At 49.0% G+C, this 15,884-nt stretch overlaps 1 protein-coding gene across 2 annotated transcripts in view; it reads right to left on the reverse strand.

Moving 5' to 3' along the window:
- GPRC5A (G protein-coupled receptor class C group 5 member A) overlaps positions 1 to 11,238 on the reverse strand; it is a 77,695-nt gene extending 66,457 nt beyond the window's left edge. The window contains exon 1 of one of the 2 annotated variants that reach the window (XM_081084464.1): positions 11,150 to 11,235. The gene's annotated coding sequence lies outside the window, so the exon portion shown is untranslated. Of the gene's footprint in view, positions 1 to 11,149 lie in introns of both variants that reach the window. The other variant, XM_081084463.1, reaches the window with a different exon arrangement.
- Positions 11,239 to 15,884: the final 4,646 nt, after the last annotated feature.

Here is a 15,884-nt window from a genome sequence, read left to right on the forward strand (position 1 = left end):
CAGGGTGTTGTCTGGCTGGAAAGGTATTTTTCTCACCATCCCTGCCCTTCCCACTGCTCCTCCCCCACCCCTCAAAGTAGTTCTGTTTGTTGGCAAGTAGTTGTTATCACACTGCCTGATAATTAATTATGAAGGCCTTTGAGCCTGATGACTCTAAATCTTGACAGAGACTGATGAGGTTTTGCATAGAGGATAGTCTGGGGCTGGACAGGATGGTAAGGCAGAGACCTCCTGCACCCAACTGGACCTCGAGGCCCCTCACTCTGGGGCAGCAGCAGTGCAGGAGGGGGTGGCGTCTCAGAGCCTCCTGACACCCACAGACCAGGGTCCGAGAAGCGCAATGGGCAGTGGGTGTGGAGTGCGAGAAAACCAATTTCCCCAATTTCACCTCCACCTCCCTCCCCAACCATGCCAGGGAGATGAGAAACAGTCCCTGAACTGCCTTTAAAACAGTGGTGTGTTTTTTAACATTTGAGTTTTTATTATAGACATTTTCCAGCATATTAAAAAATAAATAGTATAATGGAGGCCCATGGACTCGTCACATAATTTCAAAAAGTGTCAATCTTGCTTCAATAATCAACATCCCCACCCCACTCACTCGATTACTTTTAAGCAAGTCCAAGACACCAGATCGTTTTATCAATAAATACATGCATACATATATATGACAAAAACTCCTTTTTAACTTAGCCATACTTAAAAATTAACAGTAATCTTTTTTTAATATATTTTTATTATTTTCAGAGAGGACGGGAGAGGGAGAGATAGAAACATCAATAATGAGAGAGAATCGTAGATGGGCTGCCTCCTGCACGCCACCAACTGGGGATCAAGCCCAAAACCCGAGCATGTGCCATTGACCAAAATCAGACCCTTCAGACCGACACTCTATCCACTGAGCCAAACCAGCTAGGGCAGTGGTCAGCAAACTGCGGCTCGGCAAACCACGGCTCGCGAGCCACATGCGGCTCTTTGGCCCCTTGAGTGTGGCTCTTCCACAAAATACCGGCTCTTCCACAAAATACCGACTTCTGCGCATGGGCCACGAAGTTTCAATCGCACTGTACGTGCATGCTTGCACGTGGTATTTTGTGGAAGAGCCACACTCAAGGGGCCAAAGAGCCGCATGTGGCTCACGAGCCACGGTTTGCCAACCATGGAGCTAGGGCAACAATAACCTTTTAATATCAAATATCCACTTAGGGTTTCTATTCCCAATTCTCTCAGAAATGTCTTTAAAAAAACTTTTAGTAAATATTTTTTATCTGAGTGGCTAATTTTTTAAAAAATATTTTTATTGATTTTAGAGAGAGGAAGGGAGAGGGATAGAGAAATAGAAACATTAATGAGAGAGAAACATGGATCGAATACCCCCTCCCTAGTGGGGATCAAGCCCACAACCTGGGCATGTGCCCTGACCGGGAATTGGACCGTGACCTCTTGGTTCATGGCCTGACACGCAACAACTGAGGTACACCAGCTGAGCATGAGTGACTAATTTTTTGAACTAATATCCTTCTTAATTGGCCTCTATTAGCCCTCCCCACCCCTTCCCCAGCATGACAGAGATTACACAACAGGTCTAAAATGTTCTGAGTTTCAATTTAGTCAGAGGGAAAGAAACCTCACCAGACTCATTATCAAGCAGCCTGTACTGAGAAGGAACCATGTTGCCTAGCGAAAGCCCCAGAGGAGGGAAAGAGCCCGGGAAGTTGGCTGGGAGAGGGCAGGTTCTGGGGAACTGAAAGGGACTGCTGGAAAGCAGGGTGTGAGGAGAAATAGGGCAGCAATCGGCACTTGGGAATATAAACTGCCAGGAGCTAAAGCAATCGCCTTGGAGAAGAACGTGAAGAGCTGGAGCAAGAAAGAGAAAATGTAAGGAGTCTAGCAGTGACGTGGGCATCGTAACCAAAGTGAAGGGCAGAGACCTAGAGCGGACTCGCTCCAACAGAGACCGAATGGGGGTGGAGAGAAACCATTTCCTCTTGGACTGCTTGGAAGGGGAGGGAGGGTCTCATAATTCATTCACACCCAGCTGTGTGCACTTACTCACTGAACCCTCACAACCACCTTATGATACAGCTCACGTCATTATTATCCCTGTCCCACAAGTGCAGCAACCGAGGCCCACGTTAGCCGACTCACCCAAGTCACACAGCTAGTAAGTGGAAGGAAGGTCCAGGATTCAAACCCAAATTCCAGCTTCAACGTTGCACATCTTAACACAACACCACAGAGCCCATTTGTCTGCTCAGAACTTTAAAGCTAGTAGGGACCCTCCAGTTAGAAATGGGGTGACGACATCAGTCCTGGGTGCTGCTTTAGGCTCTGAGCATGGATTAAACCGCTGAGAGCTCAGCCTACCCTTGTGAGTTGCCCCAACAGTTCGGAGTTATATACACCCTCCAGTTCCTACGCAGGAAAGAAATGACTATTTGCACACTGGCTGTGAGTGCTCTACTGAGGAAGGCAGGGCAGGAAAGGTGATCCTGTAAGAAAGATGAGAAGGCGAGGCAGGAGGCATCCCAGGGTCTCCCTGTGGTAGGGGGCTAGACAGGCATGGGCAGAGCAAGGACGATGGGCAGGTACAGAGGCCACCAGGGAGGAAAGCCCTGGGTGCCTAGCAAAGGACAAGTGTAAGGTGGGACCTCACCCCCAGGTTGACTTTTCTCCCCTAGCATATCGCTGGCGATGAGGTATGGACCCCCTGACCTTTCCTCCCCAGAGATAACATTTGGGCCTCCATTGTATTGTAGCTCCAGGCCCAGAAAAGCAGTAAAACCAGACCAGTGACCCCCTGCCTGACCTCAAGACCAGCTGCATTGGATAATGACCCCCTGCTCTGGCGCTGACCAAGCAATCAGTGGAGACCACAACCCTGAAAGGACGCATGTGGAAAGTTGTTGAGTATTCTATTGAGATTTTACCCCTGGAACATACCCTAGAACAGGGGTCCTCAAACTTTTTAAACAGGGGGCCAGTTCACTGTCCCTCAGACCGTTGGAGGGCCAGACTATAGTTTAAAAAAAAAACTATGAACAAATTCCTATGCACACTGCACATATCTTATTTTGAAGTAAAAAAACAAAACAGGAATAAATACAATATTTGTATTTGCATCTGGCCCGCAGGCCGTAGTTTGAGGACCCCTGCCCTAGAATCTCCACCCTTAAAACCCTTAGGGTGGAGGACACAGAGGGCTCTCCCTCGGGGAGCATGTCTGAGCCTTTCCCTTTCTCCCTACCCCCGGCAAGCCCCCCAGGCGTATTACCATTGGCTTCCTCACTCCCAAGCTCCAAGGGCCATTCTTTTGCCTCTAGAACTTGTTCCCTAAGCCCATTTCTTCCAGGAATTACTTTTCTACCTCTGTGATTTTATAAATAAATATTCTCTTATAGTTTGGGTCTCGGCTCTGGATTCTTTCCTAGCCAGAACCCAAGTACCAAGGTTGCTAAACCCAGGTCCAATCTGACCCCATGGATCAGACACCTGGTGCGGTCCCACCTCCTACAACCTCCCCATTCGTGAACCCAAGGCAGTGACCCTAAAAGCCAAGTTAAGGTCATACCACTGAGTTGGGAAATGGCCAAAGAAATTTCTTTTCCACATTAACAGACCCATCACCCACGTCCTAGCACTTCCACCTCTTCACTGTCTCTTAACTATGTCATCCACCAACACCTCCACTTGGACCACTCAGAAGCCCGACCTCCAGTCTGCAGACTTGCCATCTCTAAGCCACTCTTTGTGGCCAGGGAAAGAGCCATAACCTGCACAGCCGGTGGAAGGCTCAGCCCTGCCTGCCTCTCCAGCCTCATGCCTTGTCCCCACACCCTCCCCCATATCCCCAATATGCAAGCTTCTTGTCTCTCCTCCAAACCAGCCCTCTATCTCACTTCAAGCATGCTGTCCCATCTGCGTGGGGCATTCTCCCCGCTTCCCCACCCCCTTCATTTGACTTAGAGGCCCCTTCTGACAGGTGCTTCCCTTGATGCCCATGTCTCGTGAGACACGCATCCTTTGAATTCTCAGGGAGCCTCCGCGTTCCCTACCACAGCACCTGGCACACAGCCCTGCCACACCTGTTGAGAAATCTGCATCTCCCGCTAGACAAACAGGTCCCTTGGAGGTTGGGTTATTAAATGTCTCTCCCCAGCCTCTGGTCTAGTACCTGACTGTGGTAAGTGCCCCACCAGGATGGGTGGGCGAGCACATGGTCAGGAGAAGTGGAGTCCACGGAAAAGAGGTTGTTCGTGAGACAGGGTAGGATGGGCTGTACCTCACAAGCCCCTGTCTGCTGTCCTTAATCCAACCCCCACCACTGGCTCCCATCCACCCTCTCACGCAGGCTGTCTGAAGTCGCACTTGGGGTCTGAAGTGAAGAGCTCTGGGCCGCGTCTGAAACCCTGCTCCTAAGAGACTCCAGGTGTCTCCTAGGAGACCGTGAATCCTTCCCAGCAAGCAGAGAGGAATTTACTGGAATCCAGTCATGCGCTCCCACCCAATTTCCTGATGACTAAACCCTGCACTTTGAAGGAGGATGGTGAGGTTTTAGAGGCCTGGGAAATGAGAAATGACTCTGAGTCATAAGGGTGAGACCCCCTTTCACTTATGACAGCGGCTAACTGCGCTAACTACCTGCTGTCCAATAACCCAGTGACACCCACAGCTGAGACCCTGAAGTCACTTGGCGATGCCTTAACCCTTCTGGAGTGAGTCAGGCCGTTGACCCGAAGGTTAAGCAATAAAGATGGGGGTGGAGGGAGGACAAGTGGAAGAGGAGAGACAGGCAGGGAGGAGAGGCACTTATTGAGCTCAATTCCAAACCCTCCCTCTACTCTGCCCCTTTAGGAAGAAGGGGTTTCAGCTGCCTTGCTGTGCGTGGACACTATCTCCCACAGCCTCCATCCCCTCTGTAAAATGAGGGCGGGTGCTGCACTGGGTGGTCAGGCCCATGTCCAGCTCCATGGGGAGCTCCTTGTAGACAATTTCCAAGTCTCTTTCTCCCTCCCCCTCATCCTTCTTCTTGCCCCATGTCCTGTCATTAAAAGAATATGTGCCACAAACTCCTAACTCAACCCCAAACCAGGGCTGGAGGTGAGGTTGAAGGGTCTGAGTGCAGGCCAAGGAGAATGCCCACCTGCAGGGCAAAGCCACAGGGTTCTGGAGCAGTACCGGCCCTCCACATGGCATTGACCAACAATTGGCATTGCCTGGTATGCAAGGACAGATGGCAGCCTTTGATGGAGTATCTGAGCATGAATTAACTGGGGCCCTGAAACTTCCCAGTAGCTGATCTCACCTTCCTCCTTAGGAGATTCGTCTATTTATCTCATCCGTCATCTAAAAATGAAAAGGACAAAACCGTCCTCTGAGGACTGCCTGGGGAATGACATCAACCAACTTAGGTGTTTGTTGAAGCTGAGCCATCACAGGCAACTTTGTGAATTTCTATCATTTTAATTTCCTCTCTGCCCTTGAATTCCCACCTTCAATCCATAGTAATAACAACAGTCACAATATAATTATGAATAAAAAGAATGACGACTACCACCGCATGCTGAGTCCTCTTGTGAGCCAGGCACAAGGCTCAGCGTTTATATGTTTTATTATATGTACTCTCTCATTTACATGTTTTATACCTATTATCTCATTTAATATTCCCACAACTCATTTTGTAGGTGAGAAGGCTGTGTCTTAGATGAAGTTACATACCCCATGTCACATAGTTAGGAAGAGTATGCCTTTATGAGTTTAATCATAATTGAATCTATTTCATCTCTAAATCAGTTATGATCTCAGAAGCTTTTCCCCCTAACTCCAGCTTCTCTCCATTTAAATCATCTCTGGGAAGTCTCCAAAGCAAGCAGTCTTGCATTAGGTCAATCTTCCCATCAATCAACAGACATTTAAGTGCCTGCTAGTGTCAGGTACTGTGTTCAATGTACAAGTCATTCAGACCACAAGTGTGGCTGCTGCCCTTTGGAAGACCAATAGAGTCGCACAGACATACAAATAAGGAGTTTCTGAGTGTGCAGGGAATGCTGAAGGCACACGGAAAACAGCAGCCCAGTCTACCTAGTGGGATTTTTTTTTTAAAGCTTTAGCAAGGAATCCAAGGAGATGAGGCATGAAAGATGGGCAGGAAATGGCGGGAGATTGGGTAGAAGGTAGAAGAGACAGGACTTGGGGAGTAAAGGAATCCAGTTAATTCCAGATTTCTAGTTTAGGCAACTGAACAGACCTTAGAAACACAGGCTTATGAGGGGAGATGCCACGCCTAGCTTTGTTGAATCTAAGGTGACTACGGGACATGCAGTTGGAGGAATCCAGAAAGAACAAACACGAAGTTATCCTGAGAGTTTCCTCTGGGCCGCACACAGCTTCCTGTAATCCGTACACCGCCCTATTATGATGTCCCCGTTTTACAGCTGAGGAAAATGAAGCACAGAGAAGTTAAATTACTTGCGCAAGATCACATGGCTCTGAAAGGCCAGGCTCTTAGACACAGGTTGAGCTGACCCCTCTGCACATGGACATGTGGGTCTGAGGTTCAGGAGAGGTTTGGGCTATACACACAGACTGGGCCCATAAAAGGCATCTGAAGCCTTGAAAGGAGACGGGATTACACAGGGTGCACATACGGTGAGGGAGAGGGCCGAGGACAGAACCATGGGAACACCATCTCATCCAAGCAGAAGTCAGCAAAGGATGTCAAAAAAGAAATTATTGGAGGTTAGAAAAAGAAATAAGCCCAGGTGGTTTCCCAGAAGCCAAGGAGCAGTTTCCCCAGAAAAAGAGGGGTCAATGGAGTTAAACAATTCAAGGGGAGCTAAGGAAAGAAAGCCTGGGAAGAGATCCGTGGATTTAGCAGTTAAAAAGCATATTAACTCCTTTTTGTCTATTATAATAGATTCAGCCTCAATTTGAGCTTCAAGGCTTTTTTCTAGCTGGTCCTCCCAGCCACCTCCTCGGCCTCTCCAGCTCCTCTCTACCTCTCTGTGCAAGACAAACAAGGTTTCCGAGAGTATTTTTCTATCTGGTAGGAAATTGGGGCTCATCTAAGATCTTCTTGGACAAAGTAACCCTCTTTGCCTCAGCACACGCATTATTCTTTTAGCCAGAAAGACCCTGCCTCTTTTAGTCACAATCCATTTGCCATATTTCTTCAAAACTTGGCCCAAATCTTGAGGTTTTTAAAAATTATTAGTCCCATCTCATTTTAAATTTGTAGGTCTCTTCATAGTTTTTACAAGTAACTACTTCTTGGCACTGAAGGTTTTCCATATATATGTTACATATTATACTTTAATATCAGGTTGACTCGCCTATCAGATAACAGGTGTTTTAAGGATTAAGGAAATAGAGCAAATCTTCTGTTTGTTGGTACCCCCTCACTGTGTGCTCTGCACAGTGGTTGCTGAGCAAATGTTTGGAATAAGACTGCCTGCTGAATATTTACTCAAAGCAAGTTATTTATTAGCAAGTGTTATGGGGAGGACAAATTTTTGAGATGAATATGTGCTGACCCTCATATTTTTATCTAGGCTAAGTTCTAAGACAAGGGTGGAGTCTCACAGAAATTTCTCTGCCCTGGATGAAGGATAAGTTGTAATTGGAAAGTGTCTCTAGGGAAATCTCCAGATCGCCTGTTCTGAGTAGCTGTCCGTATTCTGATGACATAAAAGTGATGCGTCATGGCAACAGCTTATGAATAACATCCCCGAATTGAGTTTCTATGCAGTAACTGAAGAGAAAATAAATGATTCCACTACCATGGGCAGAGCTAAACAAGTATAACAACGGTGTTCATCCCGATTTATTTACTTTCGGGTAGTTCCTGGGGATATTATCATCTGCCTCCAGTCTAAACAAACCATGTGAACTTTAGATTAATATAAAATAAATTACTGGAATGTAAACTAAAAATACTGAAAATCATTTTTTTAAAAACTTAAGAATTTGAGTGAAACTTTCAAATCTTTTAGGCCCAGAATTTTAAGAAATGAAACTTCCAGCCCGAGCTGGTTTGGCTCAGTGCATAGAGCATTAGCCTGCAGACTGAAGGTCCCGGGTTCGATTAGATCAAGGGCACATGCCGGGGTTACAGTAGGGGGCATGCAGGAGACAGCCAATCAATGATTCTCTCTCATCATTGATATTTCTATCTCTCCCTCTCCCTTCTTCTCTGAAATAAATAAAAATATATTATTTTAAAAAAGAAATGAAACTTTCAGAAAAAAAGGTGGTTGGATAAAGTGAAGTCCTCTACTGGTATACCATCTCAAAGCTCTCAAAGACCAATTTTAAAATATTTTACTTCAAAATATAACTGCAACATATTCATGTTTGATCCAGCAAGCCCCAAGCTAAATTTGTCATCTTTCCTTGCAAGCCTGTATTTCTAAGTCCTGAAAATGGCACTACCATCCACTGAGTGGCCTAGTAGATCTGAAAATACAATACAGACTACCTAATGCGGAGAGGATGGAGAAAACAGAATACATGGCCAAAAATTAGATGACAATAGCAAACAACTATTATTACAATAAATGTAAATGCTAACATTTTTTATTTTGAAAAAAGACTAAATTAAACTATTCTATACCTATAAGAACCTCACCTAAAATAACAGGATTTAAAAAGTTGAAAGCCAAAGGAAGGAAAAAATGAAAGTAAATGCAAAAAAAAAAAAAATAGCACAATCATAATAGATAATGTTTATTTAGCAGGTATTATGTGTCAGGTACAAAGTTAAATAGCTTGCTCAAGGTAAGACAATTAAGAAAGAGTTGAGGTATTAATATAATGCAAAGTGTAGGCAAAAAGGTATTATATTATAATAATCAGGATACTGCACATTGAAGATAAAATCATCATGAAGGTGTATGCACTGAATAACATAGCACTAAAACACATAAAACAAAACTACCAGAAACACAAGGATAAATCAAAGGAAATACTACAATTATTGGAGACCTTAATATTTTATCAGTCCTCAGCAGATGAAATAGAAAAAAATGAATAATAATATGGTAAATGTTTATATATGTTCTGCGGATACTTTAATCAAAATATTCTCTATCTTTATATCTTATTAGATTTCCATTATTAATCAAATAATTCAGATCTTCTATATCTAAGATCAGCAAACATTTTCTGTAAAGGGCCAGATAACAAATAGTTTAGGCTCTGCAATCCATATGTTTATAGCTGAAGCAGCCATAGATAATGCATAGACAAATGAGCATGGCTGTGTTCCAATAAAACTTTATTTACAAACATAGGCTGAGGGATGTGTTTGGCCATGGACCTAGTTTACGGACCCCGGCTCTAAATGATTGCTTCTATGGAAGTGGCCTTGGAACACTTACAAAAAAAAACACTATATTTTAGACCACACACAAAAATGTGAAATCCTAAAATAAGAAATGCACAGACTATATATTCTAACCACAAATCAATAAAAATAGGAATAAAAGTAAAAACAAACACACCAAACAACTCCGAAAATCTACCCTTCAAGAGAAACCACTGTTCAATTCACTGTTGTTAAAAGTCCTATTATACCAACACATCATTTCCTGCCCATTTCCTCAACTCAAGCTGCGGATTTTAAAATAGCGGTGGACCTTAAGTCCAACACCCAGAGTGAGAAAAATAAAATCACACAATTAAAATTCTTTTTCACACCCCGTTATCTTCAGTGCCCACTAGGGTGAAACAGGAAGGCAGCGCGGGCTCCACAGAGGACTGCCAGGGCTGGACTCAGCCTGGGAAGGAGCTGGGGCCTTCCCAGGACCCTTTAGGGCAGTGGTTCTCAACCTTCCTAATGCCGCGACCCTATAATACAGTTCCTCATGTTGTGGTGACCCCCAACCATGAAATTATTTTCATTGCTACTTCATAACTGTAATGTTGCTACTGTTATGAATCGTCATGTAAATCTCTGATATGCAGGATGTATTTTCAGGGGTCGCAACCCACAGGTTGAGAACCGCTGCGGGGGAACTCAGGGCCCAGGCCCTGCCTCCCGAGGCGGCACAGTCCTGTGGAGTCAGGAGGAGGAAGGAGGGTGCCTGACCCAAGTGGAGAGCACTTCCCAGGAATGTTCTGCTCGTTCCCATTTGCCCTTGAAGCAGCACCTCTCCAAACCCTGGAGGAGCCGGTCAGTCTCCCAAGTAAAATTCCTCCTGCCTCTTCCTCCCCTTCATCCCTTCCCTCTCCAGGCAGCAACCAGCACCCCGCCTGGAGAGTGGAGCTGGGCCTCCATCCTCACCCCCTTGTATCTGAAGTGGCTCAAGTGTTCCCCCTCAGGAGCGCGCCCACAGCCGTGGGAGATTCAGCTGCAGCTGCAACAGGTGTGGCATTTACAGACCCTCGGAGGACAGCATCAGCCTGGAGAGAAGTCAGGAATGGAAAGCCCTTCAAATTCCTTGAACCGGAGCAGACCTCCCCCTGTGTGCTAGCCTTTCCTCCCCTCGGGGGCATCTTTGGGGCCGTTCCCGGTCCTGTTTCCTTGTTTGCAAGGTGGACTGTCACTGAACACGCGGGAGTTCCTGCGCCCCGCCGGGGACAGCAGCGGAGGGGCCGCTGTGGAGCTGAGGGCCCCACACTCGCATCTAGAGAAGGGGTGGCTGCTATGAACCTACTTCCCCACATTCGCAAGGGCACGCTTGCTGTGGAAGGACAAACCACTTGGAAACTTTTCAGTAACTGGGTAAAGTAACAATTGTCACCGTCTTTCCCCTCCTGCCGCCCTCCGCAGTGTCCACCCCCTCCGCCCCCGTGCCTCCCCTTCCTCTAAGATCTTTCTCCCTCTTTTCTCTTCTCCCGGATGCCGGAGCTGCCCCCTGCCCGGCCCGGATTCCGCCGGCCAAGAGTGCGTAGAACGCGTCTGAAACTCCTGCCTGATGTTCATCTCGCTCTCCGCCTCTATCTCAGCCTGGGAGGCGCAGAGGAAGAAAACTATCTGAGTTGTGTTAAACTAGAGGCATTTCTTTCTAGGGATTCTTTCCTGCTCCTAGCCAGCTGCAGTCCTCATTACCAGGCTTTCTCTCGCGCGTTCCACCCTCCCGACCCCGCTCACCCCCAGGATTTACATCCGGAGGCGGGGCGCGCTCCGGGCTCCGTGCGCCTCGCTTACCCTGTGCCTGGGCTTCGGCGCTGGAACTGGCGCTGCTTCCCGCGCGTTCGAGGCAGCTCGGAGCCCCTGGGTGCTGGGGAGCCCGCGAAAGCGATGCCGCCCTCGAGGCGCCGAGCAGTTATAAAGGCGGCTGTCGCCGGAGGGAGGGAGCGAGGAGGTGAGCGGAGGGACAAGGGGCGGGAGAGGGTCAGGGGGGAGGACACGCCTATTCCAGTTCCGTGGCACTGCACGCTGTTATGAAAATAAAGTCCTCGCGCCAGGGAATGAACCAAAAGCTGCCTGACGTCAGCGGCACAGTCACCCTTGAAATAGGGAGGAGGGCCCCGCGGTCCCGCCCAGCCGAGCAGCCCGCGGACGGCGTGTCGGTCCAGAAAGCTGCCACCTCCATCCGCCTGCAAGCCGCGCTCCCCGCCTGGCACTCCCGTTCCCCGGGGGCAAGGGCTAGCCGGGTTGTGGCGCCTACTTTAAGTTCTGGGTCCCACGACCCATGGAAGGTGGGGGACAGGGAGCTACAAACTTACTGTGTCTACTCGAGCAAACAGAACCGAGAGCTGGCCCCCAGGTGGCCCTTCCCTGTCTTTCCAAGACTCACGCCGGCCGCCGAGCTGGGAAGGATGGGAAACCAGGGGCAGGAAAGCGGTGCCCCCAACACTCCACCCCTCCCTCCCTACCCCTTCCTTCCCCTGCGCAGGGCCCACCAGCCCAAGCGAGGTGGAGGCCAAGGAAAGCTTACTGGGCGTCCAGAGTTAACTGGCGGGTCCACAGTTAGGTGGCGGCTCCGCTTGTTAGTAGTGTCCTCAGATGAGACCCATTAGTGCTGCCCCGGAGCGGAGAGATCATTATCTCTCTACTTTCCTAACTACCTCTCTCAGAGCCTCACAATGCAGCTTGAGAATGGGGATGCCAGATACAATTATGAAATAAAGGAATTTGCCTTTGGTATCTGGTTCCCCTCCCTCGGGCTGCCCACCCCTCTCCCATTATCAAGCCAATCCTACTGAAACTTGTCTTTGTTTACTTGTCAAACAATCCTTAAGTGGCTGCCCACACCGCGTCAGGGCTCAGGCGCGGCTCTCCCCCACCGCCTGCGGCGGAGGCCTCCGTGCTACTGAAGTGCCCAACAGCACACCTGGTAAACCAGCCTGTGTTACTGAGCAAATTAATTAACGAGGGAAGACCCAGGGCTCCCCAACTTTTTTAAAATGTGACTTCTTGGAGAGAATACCTCCACCTTTGTTAGATTTTTATTTCACACCCAAGGAACCACAGCCATTGTCTTGGAACACTTCTCTTGAGGCCTGCAGCCCACGGGTCTGTGAGCCCACCTGCTCCTTTCCCGGCCCCGGCCCCGAGGGTGTGTGTGTGTGTGTGTGTGTGTGTGTGTGTGTGTGTGTGTGTGTAGGAAACTGAGAAATTGGTAGAAACGGAAAACGACAGTGCTCTTTCGTGTGTGCCATCTGCCAAGTCAGGTCTTCCGCCTGGACCTCAGGTTCCTCCTCTGTTCAAGAAGGAAGCTGAACCAGACCAGCCTTGTCCAATAGATAGGTCATTCGAGCCACAAATGGGAGCCACCTTTGTAACGTTACATTTTCCAGCGGCCACATTAACAGAAGTAAAAATAAATTTTAAAAAATAGGGGAATGAATTTTAGTAATATTTTATTTAACCCAATAGATCCTAAACATCATCATTTCGCCATGTAATCAATCTTTTAAAAAATACGAATGAGCTATTTTACATTCTTTCATTTTAAACCATGTCCTCAAAAGTCCAGTGTGCGTTTTATACGTACAGCACTTGCCTGTGTGGGGGGCTAGCCACACTGTGAATGCTCAAGAGTCCCGTGTGGCTAGTGGCTCCCGCCGGACGGTGCAGGTCTAGAGGTCTGTCTCCAAGGGCTCTTCCAGGCCTTAGAGTCTGAATCTCCATGACGAGGGTGAGGTTCGTGACATCCAGAAAAAGAAAGACGTCAAGTCAGAGGAGGGAGTAGAAGCAGAAGGAAATGACTTTGGGGATCCCTTCCCTATCCCCCCACCCTTCCCCAGGACAAGAAGCCCAGGAAACCTCCTGAGAAAGGATGGGTGTGTTTTGTTTTCCTGTTGCTCCGTGTTCTCTGGGTGCCGTCGGTGTGGCCTGTGCAGGGCTGTGTGTGGGAGCGCTTAGTGGGGATGCTTGTTTTGAAGCACTGCCCTCAGTCCCCTGCACCCATTATTCTTTACTTTGCCATTGACTTTGGATTTCCCACCTTGTCCTCTTAGCACTGTCTCTTCTAACCTCCTTTTAACCTCTTTTCTCCGCCCATCCTGTTATCAGTACACCAGCCCAGCACCAAGCCAGGACTGGGGCGGGGCACCTGGAGCACCTCATTTAAGGAAGCACTGAGCCCTGAGATGGAGCACCTCCTTATGCCGTGAGTCCTGGGCACCTTGCTCCTCTTGCCTAGCCCCAGCCCTGCCCCAGAACCCCCTCAGGGTCTGGCTGTCTGGGAGGTGGAACAGCTGAGTAATTTTCAGATGCCCCTGAGGGGGACACGCAGGGGGACAATAGATGGAATGATGCATTTGCTGGGTCTCTCATCCTGCTAAAATGGCCTGGAGAACAAGGTTGGGGCCCTTGGAAATCAATGGATGAAACAGTATAAAAGGAGCCTGGAAACCAGGGGTGACTCCAACTCTAGTTTTCCTCCTTTGAGTGTTACCTGGCTTCAAGTGACAGGTGGCATTGTTGAGGGACACAGAAGAGACGCTCACATGATTGGAAATGAGATGAGAAGGGAGAGCCTCACAATAAGGTGCCGTTTTCCTCCTAAAAGAGAGGCTGGGCGGGTGCTACTGAGGCCTTCACTCAACAGCCAGGCCAGCCAAGGCTCACCTTCCAGGAGGACGGCCCCGCTCAGCCTCCGTCTGGGAGTCCGAGAACTGGGTCTCCGTGGACACCTCTTACAGACCCCACCAACCAACACCAAAATGCCCCCAACGCTTGGCCGCAGGAATGAACCAGGAACGTGGACAGCTCTACCAGTGTCCTGGTCATGGCCCCTTTACCAGCTTTACCTTGGAATTCGGGGCTGTAGAACCTCAGGCCAGGGGCTCCCCCTTTCTCGCCCTCACTTCTTCGCTAGCAAGACCCCCTCCCTGACCTCAGTTAAAGCTCATTTAAAAGTCACCTGAGACAAAGAAGAAAAGCACAAGGGACTTTTATTTCCTCAGGTCATTTCACTCATGGAGCTGCCAGTGTCGGCTCACAAGTCCCACCAGGTTCCTGCTCACTGTGGCCTTTCCATTCAGCAGCTAAACCATGCAGGAAGCATTTGTGAGCCAACTGGGCACCAAGCATTGTAGGAAGTGGACGACGAGGATGAGAAAGATACTAGTCAGCCTGTCACCTGGGCACAAAAGGCCACAGTCAACTCGCCCCATGGCATTCGGGGTGGCCCTCACCCAGGGCCAGAGGCCTAAAGGATCAGGAAGAGTTTTCAGATGGAGAGGAAGGCGGGGTGGGGCAGTCCAGGCAGAGAGGACAGAATTTGCTAAGGAATGGAGGTGTGGAGCAGCCCTGTCCCTGCGCACGGTGTGAGCACGGAGTGCGGGCTGTGGGCAGATTGAGCGTGGAGCCCCAGACTCACCATGGAAGCGGGAGGGCATTGAAGCATGAAGCCGATGCGGTGGCCCTAAACCCAGTGACTGGTGTCCTTATCCGAAGGGGACACAAAGAGATACACAGACACAGAGGAGACAGAGACACAGAGAAGAAGGCCGTGGAGAGACAGACAGAGATTGGAGCTGTGCTGTCACAAACGGACCGATGGCAACCACCAGAAGGCAAGGGAGAGGAGAGGGGGACAGTGTCCCCCTCAAAGCTCCGGAGGGAACCAGCCCTGCAGGCACCTCCTCCATGTCAGACTTCCAGCCTCCAGAGCTGTGAAAGAATAAACTGTTGTTTTAAGCCTCCCAGTTTGCGATCCTTTGTTAGGAAACTAGTACACCTCTGAGGTGTAGGCAGTTCTGCATATGCCAGAGGGTCGTGTGAAATGCTAAAAAGAGCCTGCCCCACACAGCAGCAGTCTCCAGGGCTTGTTCTTGGAGTGGCCTTGGTTTCATCTTCCCACCTCCACCAGGTCGAAGGGAGCGAGGTGGAGCGTGCAAAGGGTAAACACGCGTGGTACACGGGAGAGGACACTTGAAGCCCCGGAATGCAGTCTGCGGGGAACCAGAGCCTGCGGTCGGCACCCGGGCCAACCCCCAGCTCTGCCGTCTCGGGCCTCTTGTTATCAAGTCATGAAAAATGTCGTGGTTACAGCCTTTTCTGGGATTGACTTTAAGATTGTGCACATCTCGTACTCAGCGTCTCAATTCAGAGGAAAGCTATGAGCTGAAGTGCCCGCGCTGAAACCAGAGAAGGGCCACCCGTCACCTCAAGGCTGGGTTAGAGGCCCATTAAGTGCCCAGACTGGTTCTGCGATGTGAAACCCAAGCGGCCGGAGCCCAGTGGACCTGTCCTGACCTCCCTCTTTCTCTCTCTTTCTCTCTCTCTCTTTCTCTGTCTCTGGCTGTGCTCAGCCCAGGACAGGGAGTTAGTGGCCAGGGCGATTTGTATTGGGATGAACTTGAACGATTAAAAACTTGGAGTTAGAAAGACCTGGCCTGAATCCTATTAACAATTCCAGAGTCTATCCTCACCTGAACGTTTCATTCACAGTGTTGCCATGAGCATCAAATAGAATGACCTGGGGAAC

This window comes from Myotis nattereri, assembly GCF_964212035.1.
Source record: "Myotis nattereri genome assembly, chromosome: 2".
In the NCBI taxonomy this organism is placed as follows: domain Eukaryota; kingdom Metazoa; phylum Chordata; class Mammalia; order Chiroptera; family Vespertilionidae; genus Myotis; species Myotis nattereri.